At 29.0% G+C, this 14,723-nt stretch overlaps 3 long non-coding RNA genes across 3 annotated transcripts; all 3 read right to left on the bottom strand.

The window, feature by feature from the left end:
* Positions 1-4,294: 4,294 nt before the first annotated feature.
* On the bottom strand, positions 4,295-5,290 carry LOC127734897 (uncharacterized). The gene is made up of 3 exons (XR_007997817.1): positions 5,220-5,290; positions 4,664-4,731; positions 4,295-4,366 (listed from the first exon to the last, which is right to left on the bottom strand). It is a non-coding gene; the product is annotated as an uncharacterized LOC127734897 (long non-coding RNA).
* A 3,019-nt stretch (positions 5,291-8,309) lies between these two features.
* Positions 8,310-9,302, bottom strand: LOC127734898 (uncharacterized). Its single transcript, XR_007997818.1, has 3 exons — positions 9,235-9,302; positions 8,679-8,746; positions 8,310-8,381 (listed from the first exon to the last, which is right to left on the bottom strand). It is a non-coding gene; the product is annotated as an uncharacterized LOC127734898 (long non-coding RNA).
* Positions 9,303-11,194: 1,892 nt separating this feature from the next.
* LOC127734894 (uncharacterized) lies at positions 11,195-13,318 on the bottom strand. The gene is made up of 6 exons (XR_007997814.1): positions 13,251-13,318; positions 12,695-12,762; positions 12,323-12,397; positions 11,941-12,020; positions 11,563-11,636; positions 11,195-11,275 (listed from the first exon to the last, which is right to left on the bottom strand). It is a non-coding gene; the product is annotated as an uncharacterized LOC127734894 (long non-coding RNA).
* Between the last annotated feature and the right edge of the window lie 1,405 nt (positions 13,319-14,723).

The following is a 14,723-nucleotide window of genomic DNA, read 5'->3' as shown; positions in this document are numbered from 1 at the left end:
GTATCAGCTTCAAATAGAGACTATTGGCTGTTGCAACAATTATAAAATAAATGTCACTCATATTTTATGTCAAATCCTAAATTGGACACAAGAATATTTAAAATTACTACGCATTCATGTTAAAATTTACTTCACTAGATTATAAATTTGAACAAAAGAAATATGTACACTAAGTTGAAATAATATTTTATTTAAGCTGTTGTTCCCGAGAAAACTGATATTTATTACCCAACACATATAAACATAGTCTAAAGTACAATTGTAATGACTACCTACATGTTAAACATCCTAATGTGCATCTACCATGAAACCATATTCATTGGGTAGGAGTGGAACATATCTGGGCTGTATCTGTTACAAAAGAAAAAATTTAAATTAGCATCAGCTTTAGAGAATATTTAATGGCTGTTAAAAAAATTTAAAAATTAATGTGATTCATGTTTTATGTCAAATCTTAAATTACGGACAATTAATTTACAATTACTCTTTCATTCTTATTAAAATATACCACATTTGAAATTCGAATAAAAGATATTTTAGACCAATCTGTAATAAAATTTTAAGCTATTGTTTCAGTGAAAACAGATTTTTATTGACTTCCAAATATTAACATAGTTTTAAGTACAATTGTAATGACCAAATACTTACATGTTGACTCTTCCTATCTGCCATGAATCCATCTTCTCTGTCTAGGAGTGCAACATATTTAGATGTATCTTTAACAAAAACTATAAATTAATATCAGCTTTAAATACAGACTATTTGCTGTTGCAATTTTTTCAGAATTTAATCTTTGCATGTTGGAGAAGAATATTTATAATTACTATACATTCCATTAAGAATATATTTCATTAGAGTATAAATTTGAAGAAATTTTTTTGAGACCAATTTGTAATAAAGTTTCAAATTGGTTGATAATGAAATAGAGCCAGACAAAAAAACTAAATACATTTTACCATAAACACAAGTTATCATACTATGTAATCAGCTCTGCTGGGGAATCTGCTTTTACGAGATTAGCGCCCATTAAATTCATCAATGTTATATCAAAATCTAAAGTTTGCTCTCTGCAGAGGTCTGCTTTTACGAGACCCATTTTAACATAAAGCATCTTTTTGTCAAACTGTTCAGGAAAAAACGGATTTTTATTACCTAACAAACATAAACATAGTTTTAAGAACAATTGTAATGACCAAATACCTACATGTGCAACATCCTAATGTGTGAAAGCATCTTTCATGGTATAGGAGTGTTACATATTAAGGCTGTATAATCTGTAACAAAAACAAAAATTATTAATTAGTTTACGCTTTATATCCAGACTCTTTGCTGTTGCAATCAATTCAGAAAATAATGTGATGCATGTTTTATGTTAAATCCCAAAATAGAGAAAAGTATATAATTACAATTACTATACGTTCTTATTAAAATATTCAGCATTAAGAGTATAAATTTGAATGAAAGAAATTTTAGACCAATTTGTTATAAAGCTTCAATCTGTTGTTTCAGGAAAAAACTGATTTTTATTACCTAACAAATATAAATATAGTTTGAAGGAAAATTGTAATGACCAAATACCTACATGTGACTTATCCTAATGTGCATCTGCAATGGAAGCATCTTTCATGGTATAGGAGTCTTACATATTTAGGCTGTATCTGTAATGAAAACAAAAAAAATAAACATTAATTTCAGCTTTTAATCCAGACTTTTTGCTGTTGCAATCAATTCAGAAATTAATGTGATGCATGTTGTAATGTCAAATCCTTAATTGGAGACAAGAATTTTTACAATCACTATACATTCTTATTAAAATATATCTCATTACAGTGAATATTTCAATAAATGTAATGTAGGACCAATTTGTAATGAAATTTCAAGCTGTTGTTCCAGGAAAAACTGATTTTTATTACCTAACAAATATAAACATAGTTTTAAGAACAATTGTTATGAATAAAAACCTACATGTGACTAATCCTAATGTGCTATCTGCAATGGAAGCATCTTTCATGGTATAGGAGTCTTACATATTTAGGCAGTATCTGTAACAAAAACAAATATTTTTAATTAGTTTCAGCTTCAAAATCAAAGCTATTTGCTGTTGCAATCAATTCAGAAATTAATGTGATGCATGTTTTATGTCAAATCCTAAATTGGAGACGTATATTTACAATAACTATACATTCTTATTAAAATATACTTCAATAGGATATAAATAGGAATAAAAGAAATTTTAGACCAATTTGTTATAAAGCTTCAATCTGTTGTTTCAGTGAAAACTGATTTTAATGCCTAACAAATACTAGAGGCTCCAAGGAGCCTGTGTCGCTCACCTGATATTTTTATTTACAATTGATGCATGAAATAATGCAACCGTTATACATTTGCTTTAGTTTCAGAGATACAAGTCAAAAACTGCATTTTCCCCCAAAGTTCTATTTTTAGCCATGTCTGACATGTTGGTTGGCAGGCAGGGTCATCGGACACATTTATTAAACTAGATACCCTAGTGATGATTGTGGCCAAGTTTGGTTAAATTTGTCTCAGTTGTTTCAGGAGAGAAGATTTTTGTAAAAGATTACAAAAATTTACGAATAATTGTTAAATTTGACTTTAAAGGGCAATAACTCCTTATGGGGTATATTGGTCATGTTGACTTCTTTGTAGATCTGACTTTGCTGAACATAATGGCTGTTTACAGTTTATCTCCATCTATAATAATATTCAAGATAACAAAAAACTGCAAAATTTCCTTAAAATTACTAATTCAGGGGCAGCAACCCAACAAAGGGTTGTCTGATTCATCTGAAAATTTCAGGGCAGATAGATCTTAACCTGATGAACATTTATACCCATAGTCAGATTTGCTCTAAATGCTTTAGTTTCAGAGATATAAGCCAAAAACTGCATTTTACCCCTATGTTCTATTTTTAGCCATGTCGGCCATCTTGGTTGGCAGGCGGGGTCACCGGACACATTTTTAAAACTAAATACCCTAGTGATGATTGTGGCCTAGTTTGGTTAAATTTGGCCCAGTAGTTTCAGAGGAAATTTTTGTAAAAGTTAACGGACGACGACGGACGCCAAGTGATGAGAAAAGCTCACTTGGCCCTGTCAGGTGAGCTAATAAACCTAGTTTAAATAAAAAAATTGTAATGAATAAATACCTACATGTGACATCCTAATGTGCTATCTACAATGAAACCATTTTCATTGTCGAAGAGTGTAACATATTTAGGCGTTATCTGTAACAAAAACAAAAATTGTAAATTAGTATCAGCTTTAAATAGGGAATATTTGATGTTGCAATCAATTCAGAAATTAATGTGATGCATGTTTTATGTCAAATCCTAAATTGGAGACTAGAATATTTACAATTACTTAACTTATTACAGTAAATATTTGAATAAAAGAAATGTTCCGACAAATTTGTAATAAAATTTTAAACTGTTGTTCAACGGGAAAACTGATTTTTGTTACCCAACACATATAAAAAGAGTTAAAAGTACAATTATAATGACCAAATACCTACATGATACAAATCTTCGTGTGCTGTATACCATGAAAGCATCTTCATTGTCTAGGAGGGTAACATATCTAGTCTATCTGTAACAAAAACAAAAACTCTAAATCAGTATCAGCTTTAAATAGAGAATATTGGTTGTTGCAATTAATTCAAAATTAATATGATGCATTTTTGATGAAAAATCCTAATTTGAAGACAAGTATATAAACAATTTCTATACATTATCATTAAAATAATCTTCATAAGAGTATAAATTTGAATTGAAGAAATTTTAAATCAATTTGTTATCAAATCTAATTTAAGCTTCCAGGGAAAACTTATTTTTGTTACCTGCAAACCATATAAACATAGTTTAAAGTACAATTAAAAATACCAAATACCTACATGCTACGTATCCAGATGTGTGATCAATCTACCATGAAACCATCTTCATTGTCAGGAGTGTAACATATTTCGGCTGTATCTATAACAAAACCAAATCATCAATTAGTATCAGCTTCAAATAGAGACTATTGGCTGTTGCAACAATTATAAAATAAATGTCACTCATATTTTATGTCAAATCCTAAATTGGACACAAGAATATTTAAAATTACTACGCATTCATGTTAAAATTTACTTCACTAGATTATAAATTTGAACAAAAGAAATATGTACACTAAGTTGAAATAATATTTTATTTAAGCTGTTGTTCCCGAGAAAACTGATATTTATTACCCAACACATATAAACATAGTCTAAAGTACAATTGTAATGACTACCTACATGTTAAACATCCTAATGTGCATCTACCATGAAACCATATTCATTGGGTAGGAGTGGAACATATCTGGGCTGTATCTGTTACAAAAGAAAAAATTTAAATTAGCATCAGCTTTAGAGAATATTTAATGGCTGTTAAAAAAATTTAAAAATTAATGTGATTCATGTTTTAAGTCAAATCTTAAATTACGGACAATTAATTTACAATTACTCTTTCATTCTTATTAAAATATACCACATTTGAAATTCGAATAAGAGATATTTTAGACCAATCTGTAATAAAATTTTAAGCTATTGTTTCAGTGAAAACAGATTTTTATTGACTTCCAAATATTAACATAGTTTTAAGTACAATTGTAATGACCAAATACTTACATGTTGACTCTTCCTATCTGCCATGAATCCATCTTCTCTGTCTAGGAGTGCAACATATTTAGATGTATCTTTAACAAAAACTATAAATTAATATCAGCTTTAAATACAGACTATTTGCTGTTGCAATTTTTTCAGAATTTAATCTTTGCATGTTGGAGAAGAATATTTATAATTACTATACATTCCATTAAGAATATATTTCATTAGAGTATAAATTTGAAGAAATTTTTTTGAGACCAATTTGTAATAAAGTTTCAAATTGGTTGATAATGAAATAGAGCCAGACAAAAAAACTAAATACATTTTACCATAAACACAAGTTATCATACTATGTAATCAGCTCTGCTGGGGAATCTGCTTTTACGAGATTAGCGCCCATTAAATTCATCAATGTTATATCAAAATCTAAAGTTTGCTCTCTGCAGAGGTCTGCTTTTACGAGACCCATTTTAACATAAAGCATCTTTTTGTCAAACTGTTCAGGAAAAAACGGATTTTTATTACCTAACAAACATAAACATAGTTTTAAGAACAATTGTAATGACCAAATACCTACATGTGCAACATCCTAATGTGTGAAAGCATCTTTCATGGTATAGGAGTGTTACATATTAAGGCTGTATAATCTGTAACAAAAACAAAAATTATTAATTAGTTTACGCTTTATATCCAGACTCTTTGCTGTTGCAATCAATTCAGAAAATAATGTGATGCATGTTTTATGTTAAATCCCAAAATAGAGAAAAGTATATAATTACAATTACTATACGTTCTTATTAAAATATTCAGCATTAAGAGTATAAATTTGAATGAAAGAAATTTTAGACCAATTTGTTATAAAGCTTCAATCTGTTGTTTCAGGAAAAAACTGATTTTTATTACCTAACAAATATAAATATAGTTTGAAGGAAAATTGTAATGACCAAATACCTACATGTGACTTATCCTAATGTGCATCTGCAATGGAAGCATCTTTCATGGTATAGGAGTCTTACATATTTAGGCTGTATCTGTAATGAAAACAAAAAAAATAAACATTAATTTCAGCTTTTAATCCAGACTTTTTGCTGTTGCAATCAATTCAGAAATTAATGTGATGCATGTTGTAATGTCAAATCCTTAATTGGAGACAAGAATTTTTACAATCACTATACATTCTTATTAAAATATATCTCATTACAGTGAATATTTCAATAAATGTAATGTAGGACCAATTTGTAATGAAATTTCAAGCTGTTGTTCCAGGAAAAACTGATTTTTATTACCTAACAAATATAAACATAGTTTTAAGAACAATTGTTATGAATAAAAACCTACATGTGACTAATCCTAATGTGCTATCTGCAATGGAAGCATCTTTCATGGTATAGGAGTCTTACATATTTAGGCAGTATCTGTAACAAAAACAAATATTTTTAATTAGTTTCAGCTTCAAAATCAAAGCTATTTGCTGTTGCAATCAATTCAGAAATTAATGTGATGCATGTTTTATGTCAAATCCTAAATTGGAGACGTATATTTACAATAACTATACATTCTTATTAAAATATACTTCAATAGGATATAAATAGGAATAAAAGAAATTTTAGACCAATTTGTTATAAAGCTTCAATCTGTTGTTTCAGTGAAAACTGATTTTAATGCCTAACAAATACTAGAGGCTCCAAGGAGCCTGTGTCGCTCACCTGATATTTTTATTTACAATTGATGCATGAAATAATGCAACCGTTATACATTTGCTTTAGTTTCAGAGATACAAGTCAAAAACTGCATTTTCCCCCAAAGTTCTATTTTTAGCCATGTCTGACATGTTGGTTGGCAGGCAGGGTCATCGGACACATTTATTAAACTAGATACCCTAGTGATGATTGTGGCCAAGTTTGGTTAAATTTGTCTCAGTTGTTTCAGGAGAGAAGATTTTTGTAAAAGATTACAAAAATTTACGAATAATTGTTAAATTTGACTTTAAAGGGCAATAACTCCTTATGGGGTATATTGGTCATGTTGACTTCTTTGTAGATCTGACTTTGCTGAACATAATGGCTGTTTACAGTTTATCTCCATCTATAATAATATTCAAGATAACAAAAAACTGCAAAATTTCCTTAAAATTACTAATTCAGGGGCAGCAACCCAACAAAGGGTTGTCTGATTCATCTGAAAATTTCAGGGCAGATAGATCTTAACCTGATGAACATTTATACCCATAGTCAGATTTGCTCTAAATGCTTTAGTTTCAGAGATATAAGCCAAAAACTGCATTTTACCCCTATGTTCTATTTTTAGCCATGTCGGCCATCTTGGTTGGCAGGCGGGGTCACCGGACACATTTTTAAAACTAAATACCCTAGTGATGATTGTGGCCTAGTTTGGTTAAATTTGGCCCAGTAGTTTCAGAGGAAATTTTTGTAAAAGTTAACGGACGACGACGGACGCCAAGTGATGAGAAAAGCTCACTTGGCCCTGTCAGGTGAGCTAATAAACCTAGTTTAAATAAAAAAATTGTAATGAATAAATACCTACATGTGACATCCTAATGTGCTATCTACAATGAAACCATTTTCATTGTCGAAGAGTGTAACATATTTAGGCGTTATCTGTAACAAAAACAAAAATTGTAAATTAGTATCAGCTTTAAATAGGGAATATTTGATGTTGCAATCAATTCAGAAATTAATGTGATGCATGTTTTATGTCAAATCCTAAATTGGAGACTAGAATATTTACAATTACTTAACTTATTACAGTAAATATTTGAATAAAAGAAATGTTCCGACAAATTTGTAATAAAATTTTAAACTGTTGTTCAACGGGAAAACTGATTTTTGTTACCCAACACATATAAAAAGAGTTAAAAGTACAATTATAATGACCAAATACCTACATGATACAAATCTTCGTGTGCTGTATACCATGAAAGCATCTTCATTGTCTAGGAGGGTAAAATATCTAGTCTATCTGTAACAAAAACAAAAACTCTAAATCAGTATCAGCTTTAAATAGAGAATATTGGTTGTTGCAATTAATTCAAAATTAATATGATGCATTTTTGATGAAAAATCCTAATTTGAAGACAAGTATATAAACAATTTCTATACATTATCATTAAAATAATCTTCATAAGAGTATAAATTTGAATTGAAGAAATTTTAAATCAATTTGTTATCAAATCTAATTTAAGCTTCCAGGGAAAACTTATTTTTGTTACCTGCAAACCATATAAACATAGTTTAAAGTACAATTAAAAATACCAAATACCTACATGCTACGTATCCAGATGTGTGATCAATCTACCATGAAACCATCTTCATTGTCAGGAGTGTAACATATTTCGGCTGTATCTATAACAAAACCAAATCATCAATTAGTATCAGCTTCAAATAGAGACTATTGGCTGTTGCAACAATTATAAAATAAATGTCACTCATATTTTATGTCAAATCCTAAATTGGACACAAGAATATTTAAAATTACTACGCATTCATGTTAAAATTTACTTCACTAGATTATAAATTTGAACAAAAGAAATATGTACACTAAGTTGAAATAATATTTTATTTAAGCTGTTGTTCCCGAGAAAACTGATATTTATTACCCAACACATATAAACATAGTCTAAAGTACAATTGTAATGACTACCTACATGTTAAACATCCTAATGTGCATCTACCATGAAACCATATTCATTGGGTAGGAGTGGAACATATCTGGGCTGTATCTGTTACAAAAGAAAAAATTTAAATTAGCATCAGCTTTAGAGAATATTTAATGGCTGTTAAAAAAATTTAAAAATTAATGTGATTCATGTTTTAAGTCAAATCTTAAATTACGGACAATTAATTTACAATTACTCTTTCATTCTTATTAAAATATACCACATTTGAAATTCGAATAAGAGATATTTTAGACCAATCTGTAATAAAATTTTAAGCTATTGTTTCAGTGAAAACAGATTTTTATTGACTTCCAAATATTAACATAGTTTTAAGTACAATTGTAATGACCAAATACTTACATGTTGACTCTTCCTATCTGCCATGAATCCATCTTCTCTGTCTAGGAGTGCAACATATTTAGATGTATCTTTAACAAAAACTATAAATTAATATCAGCTTTAAATACAGACTATTTGCTGTTGCAATTTTTTCAGAATTTAATCTTTGCATGTTGGAGAAGAATATTTATAATTACTATACATTCCATTAAGAATATATTTCATTAGAGTATAAATTTGAAGAAATTTTTTTGAGACCAATTTGTAATAAAGTTTCAAATTGGTTGATAATGAAATAGAGCCAGACAAAAAAACTAAATACATTTTACCATAAACACAAGTTATCATACTATGTAATCAGCTCTGCTGGGGAATCTGCTTTTACGAGATTAGCGCCCATTAAATTCATCAATGTTATATCAAAATCTAAAGTTTGCTCTCTGCAGAGGTCTGCTTTTACGAGACCCATTTTAACATAAAGCATCTTTTTGTCAAACTGTTCAGGAAAAAACGGATTTTTATTACCTAACAAACATAAACATAGTTTTAAGAACAATTGTAATGACCAAATACCTACATGTGCAACATCCTAATGTGTGAAAGCATCTTTCATGGTATAGGAGTGTTACATATTAAGGCTGTATAATCTGTAACAAAAACAAAAATTATTAATTAGTTTACGCTTTATATCCAGACTCTTTGCTGTTGCAATCAATTCAGAAAATAATGTGATGCATGTTTTATGTTAAATCCCAAAATAGAGAAAAGTATATAATTACAATTACTATACGTTCTTATTAAAATATTCAGCATTAAGAGTATAAATTTGAATGAAAGAAATTTTAGACCAATTTGTTATAAAGCTTCAATCTGTTGTTTCAGGAAAAAACTGATTTTTATTACCTAACAAATATAAATATAGTTTGAAGGAAAATTGTAATGACCAAATACCTACATGTGACTTATCCTAATGTGCATCTGCAATGGAAGCATCTTTCATGGTATAGGAGTCTTACATATTTAGGCTGTATCTGTAATGAAAACAAAAAAAATAAACATTAATTTCAGCTTTTAATCCAGACTTTTTGCTGTTGCAATCAATTCAGAAATTAATGTGATGCATGTTGTAATGTCAAATCCTTAATTGGAGACAAGAATTTTTACAATCACTATACATTCTTATTAAAATATATCTCATTACAGTGAATATTTCAATAAATGTAATGTAGGACCAATTTGTAATGAAATTTCAAGCTGTTGTTCCAGGAAAAACTGATTTTTATTACCTAACAAATATAAACATAGTTTTAAGAACAATTGTTATGAATAAAAACCTACATGTGACTAATCCTAATGTGCTATCTGCAATGGAAGCATCTTTCATGGTATAGGAGTCTTACATATTTAGGCAGTATCTGTAACAAAAACAAATATTTTTAATTAGTTTCAGCTTCAAAATCAAAGCTATTTGCTGTTGCAATCAATTCAGAAATTAATGTGATGCATGTTTTATGTCAAATCCTAAATTGGAGACGTATATTTACAATAACTATACATTCTTATTAAAATATACTTCAATAGGATATAAATAGGAATAAAAGAAATTTTAGACCAATTTGTTATAAAGCTTCAATCTGTTGTTTCAGTGAAAACTGATTTTAATGCCTAACAAATACTAGAGGCTCCAAGGAGCCTGTGTCGCTCACCTGATATTTTTATTTACAATTGATGCATGAAATAATGCAACCGTTATACATTTGCTTTAGTTTCAGAGATACAAGTCAAAAACTGCATTTTCCCCCAAAGTTCTATTTTTAGCCATGTCTGACATGTTGGTTGGCAGGCAGGGTCATCGGACACATTTATTAAACTAGATACCCTAGTGATGATTGTGGCCAAGTTTGGTTAAATTTGTCTCAGTTGTTTCAGGAGAGAAGATTTTTGTAAAAGATTACAAAAATTTACGAATAATTGTTAAATTTGACTTTAAAGGGCAATAACTCCTTATGGGGTATATTGGTCATGTTGACTTCTTTGTAGATCTGACTTTGCTGAACATAATGGCTGTTTACAGTTTATCTCCATCTATAATAATATTCAAGATAACAAAAAACTGCAAAATTTCCTTAAAATTACTAATTCAGGGGCAGCAACCCAACAAAGGGTTGTCTGATTCATCTGAAAATTTCAGGGCAGATAGATCTTAACCTGATGAACATTTATACCCATAGTCAGATTTGCTCTAAATGCTTTAGTTTCAGAGATATAAGCCAAAAACTGCATTTTACCCCTATGTTCTATTTTTAGCCATGTCGGCCATCTTGGTTGGCAGGCGGGGTCACCGGACACATTTTTAAAACTAAATACCCTAGTGATGATTGTGGCCTAGTTTGGTTAAATTTGGCCCAGTAGTTTCAGAGGAAATTTTTGTAAAAGTTAACGGACGACGACGGACGCCAAGTGATGAGAAAAGCTCACTTGGCCCTGTCAGGTGAGCTAATAAACCTAGTTTAAATAAAAAAATTGTAATGAATAAATACCTACATGTGACATCCTAATGTGCTATCTACAATGAAACCATTTTCATTGTCGAAGAGTGTAACATATTTAGGCGTTATCTGTAACAAAAACAAAAATTGTAAATTAGTATCAGCTTTAAATAGGGAATATTTGATGTTGCAATCAATTCAGAAATTAATGTGATGCATGTTTTATGTCAAATCCTAAATTGGAGACTAGAATATTTACAATTACTTAACTTATTACAGTAAATATTTGAATAAAAGAAATGTTCCGACAAATTTGTAATAAAATTTTAAACTGTTGTTCAACGGGAAAACTGATTTTTGTTACCCAACACATATAAAAAGAGTTAAAAGTACAATTATAATGACCAAATACCTACATGATACAAATCTTCGTGTGCTGTATACCATGAAAGCATCTTCATTGTCTAGGAGGGTAACATATCTAGTCTATCTGTAACAAAAACAAAAACTCTAAATCAGTATCAGCTTTAAATAGAGAATATTGGTTGTTGCAATTAATTCAAAATTAATATGATGCATTTTTGATGAAAAATCCTAATTTGAAGACAAGTATATAAACAATTTCTATACATTATCATTAAAATAATCTTCATAAGAGAATAAATTTGAATTGAAGAAATTTTAAATCAATTTGTTATCAAATCTAATTTAAGCTTCCAGGGAAAACTTATTTTTGTTACCTGCAAACCATATAAACATAGTTTAAAGTACAATTAAAAATACCAAATACCTACATGCTACGTATCCAGATGTGTGATCAATCTACCATGAAACCATCTTCATTGTCTAGGAGTGTAACATATTTCGGCTGTATCTATAACAAAACCAAATCATCAATTAGTATCAGCTTCAAATAGAGACTATTGGCTGTTGCAACAATTATAAAACAAATGTCACTCATATTTTATGTCAAATCCTAAATTGGACACAAGAATATTTAAAATTACTACGCATTCATGTTAAAATTTACTTCACTAGATTATAAATTTGAACAAAAGAAATATGTACACTAATTTGAAATAATATTTTATTTAAGCTGTTGTTCCCGAGAAAACTGATATTTATTACCCAACACATATAAACATAGTCTAAAGTACAATTGTAATGACTACCTACATGTTAAACATCCTAATGTGCATCTACCATGAAACCATATTCAGTGGGTAGGAGTGGAACATATCTGGGCTGTATCTGTTACAAAAGAAAAAATTTAAATTAGCATCAGCTTTAGAGAATATTTAATGGCTGTTAAAAAAATTTAAAAATTAATGTGATTCATGTTTTATGTCAAATCTTAAATTACGGACAATTAATTTACAATTACTCTTTCATTCTTATTAAAATATACCACATTTGAAATTCGAATAAAAGATATTTTAGACCAATCTGTAATAAAATTTTAAGCTATTGTTTCAGTGAAAACAGATTTTTATTGACTTCCAAATATTAACATAGTTTTAAGTACAATTGTAATGACCAAATACTTACATGTTGACTCTTCCTATCTGCCATGAATCCATCTTCTCTGTCTAGGAGTGCAACATATTTAGATGTATCTTTAACAAAAACTATAAATTAATATCAGCTTTAAATACAGACTATTTGCTGTTGCAATTTTTTCAGAATTTAATCTTTGCATGTTGGAGAAGAATATTTATAATTACTATACATTCCATTAAGAATATATTTCATTAGAGTATAAATTTGAAGAAATTTTTTTGAGACCAATTTGTAATAAAGTTTCAAATTGGTTGATAATGAAATAGAGCCAGACAAAAAAACTAAATACATTTTACCATAAACACAAGTTATCATACTATGTAATCAGCTCTGCTGGGGAATCTGCTTTTACGAGATTAGCGCCCATTAAATTCATCAATGTTATATCAAAATCTAAAGTTTGCTCTCTGCAGAGGTCTGCTTTTACGAGACCCATTTTAACATAAAGCATCTTTTTGTCAAACTGTTCAGGAAAAAACGGATTTTTATTACCTAACAAACATAAACATAGTTTTAAGAACAATTGTAATGACCAAATACCTACATGTGCAACATCCTAATGTGTGAAAGCATCTTTCATGGTATAGGAGTGTTACATATTAAGGCTGTATAATCTGTAACAAAAACAAAAATTATTAATTAGTTTACGCTTTATATCCAGACTCTTTGCTGTTGCAATCAATTCAGAAAATAATGTGATGCATGTTTTATGTTAAATCCCAAAATAGAGAAAAGTATATAATTACAATTACTATACGTTCTTATTAAAATATTCAGCATTAAGAGTATAAATTTGAATGAAAGAAATTTTAGACCAATTTGTTATAAAGCTTCAATCTGTTGTTTCAGGAAAAAACTGATTTTTATTACCTAACAAATATAAATATAGTTTGAAGGAAAATTGTAATGACCAAATACCTACATGTGACTTATCCTAATGTGCATCTGCAATGGAAGCATCTTTCATGGTATAGGAGTCTTACATATTTAGGCTGTATCTGTAATGAAAACAAAAAAAATAAACATTAATTTCAGCTTTTAATCCAGACTTTTTGCTGTTGCAATCAATTCAGAAATTAATGTGATGCATGTTGTAATGTCAAATCCTTAATTGGAGACAAGAATTTTTACAATCACTATACATTCTTATTAAAATATATCTCATTACAGTGAATATTTCAATAAATGTAATGTAGGACCAATTTGTAATGAAATTTCAAGCTGTTGTTCCAGGAAAAACTGATTTTTATTACCTAACAAATATAAACATAGTTTTAAGAACAATTGTTATGAATAAAAACCTACATGTGACTAATCCTAATGTGCTATCTGCAATGGAAGCATCTTTCATGGTATAGGAGTCTTACATATTTAGGCAGTATCTGTAACAAAAACAAATATTTTTAATTAGTTTCAGCTTCAAAATCAAAGCTATTTGCTGTTGCAATCAATTCAGAAATTAATGTGATGCATGTTTTATGTCAAATCCTAAATTGGAGACGTATATTTACAATAACTATACATTCTTATTAAAATATACTTCAATAGGATATAAATAGGAATAAAAGAAATTTTAGACCAATTTGTTATAAAGCTTCAATCTGTTGTTTCAGTGAAAACTGATTTTAATGCCTAACAAATACTAGAGGCTCCAAGGAGCCTGTGTCGCTCACCTGATATTTTTATTTACAATTGATGCATGAAATAATGCAACCGTTATACATTTGCTTTAGTTTCAGAGATACAAGTCAAAAACTGCATTTTCCCCCAAAGTTCTATTTTTAGCCATGTCTGACATGTTGGTTGGCAGGCAGGGTCATCGGACACATTTATTAAACTAGATACCCTAGTGATGATTGTGGCCAAGTTTGGTTAAATTTGTCTCAGTTGTTTCAGGAGAGAAGATTTTTGTAAAAGATTACAAAAATTTACGAATAATTGTTAAATTTGACTTTAAAGGGCAATAACTCCTTATGGGGTATATTGGTCATGTTGACTTCTTTGTAGATCTGACTTT

The sequence above is a fragment of the Mytilus californianus genome, unplaced genomic scaffold (genome assembly GCF_021869535.1).
Source record: "Mytilus californianus isolate M0D057914Y unplaced genomic scaffold, xbMytCali1.0.p SCAF_3, whole genome shotgun sequence".
NCBI classification, from domain to species: Eukaryota; Metazoa; Mollusca; class Bivalvia; order Mytilida; family Mytilidae; genus Mytilus; species Mytilus californianus.
The sequence above is the reverse complement of the archived record's forward strand: the minus strand, read 5'-3'. Positions and strand labels throughout refer to the sequence as shown.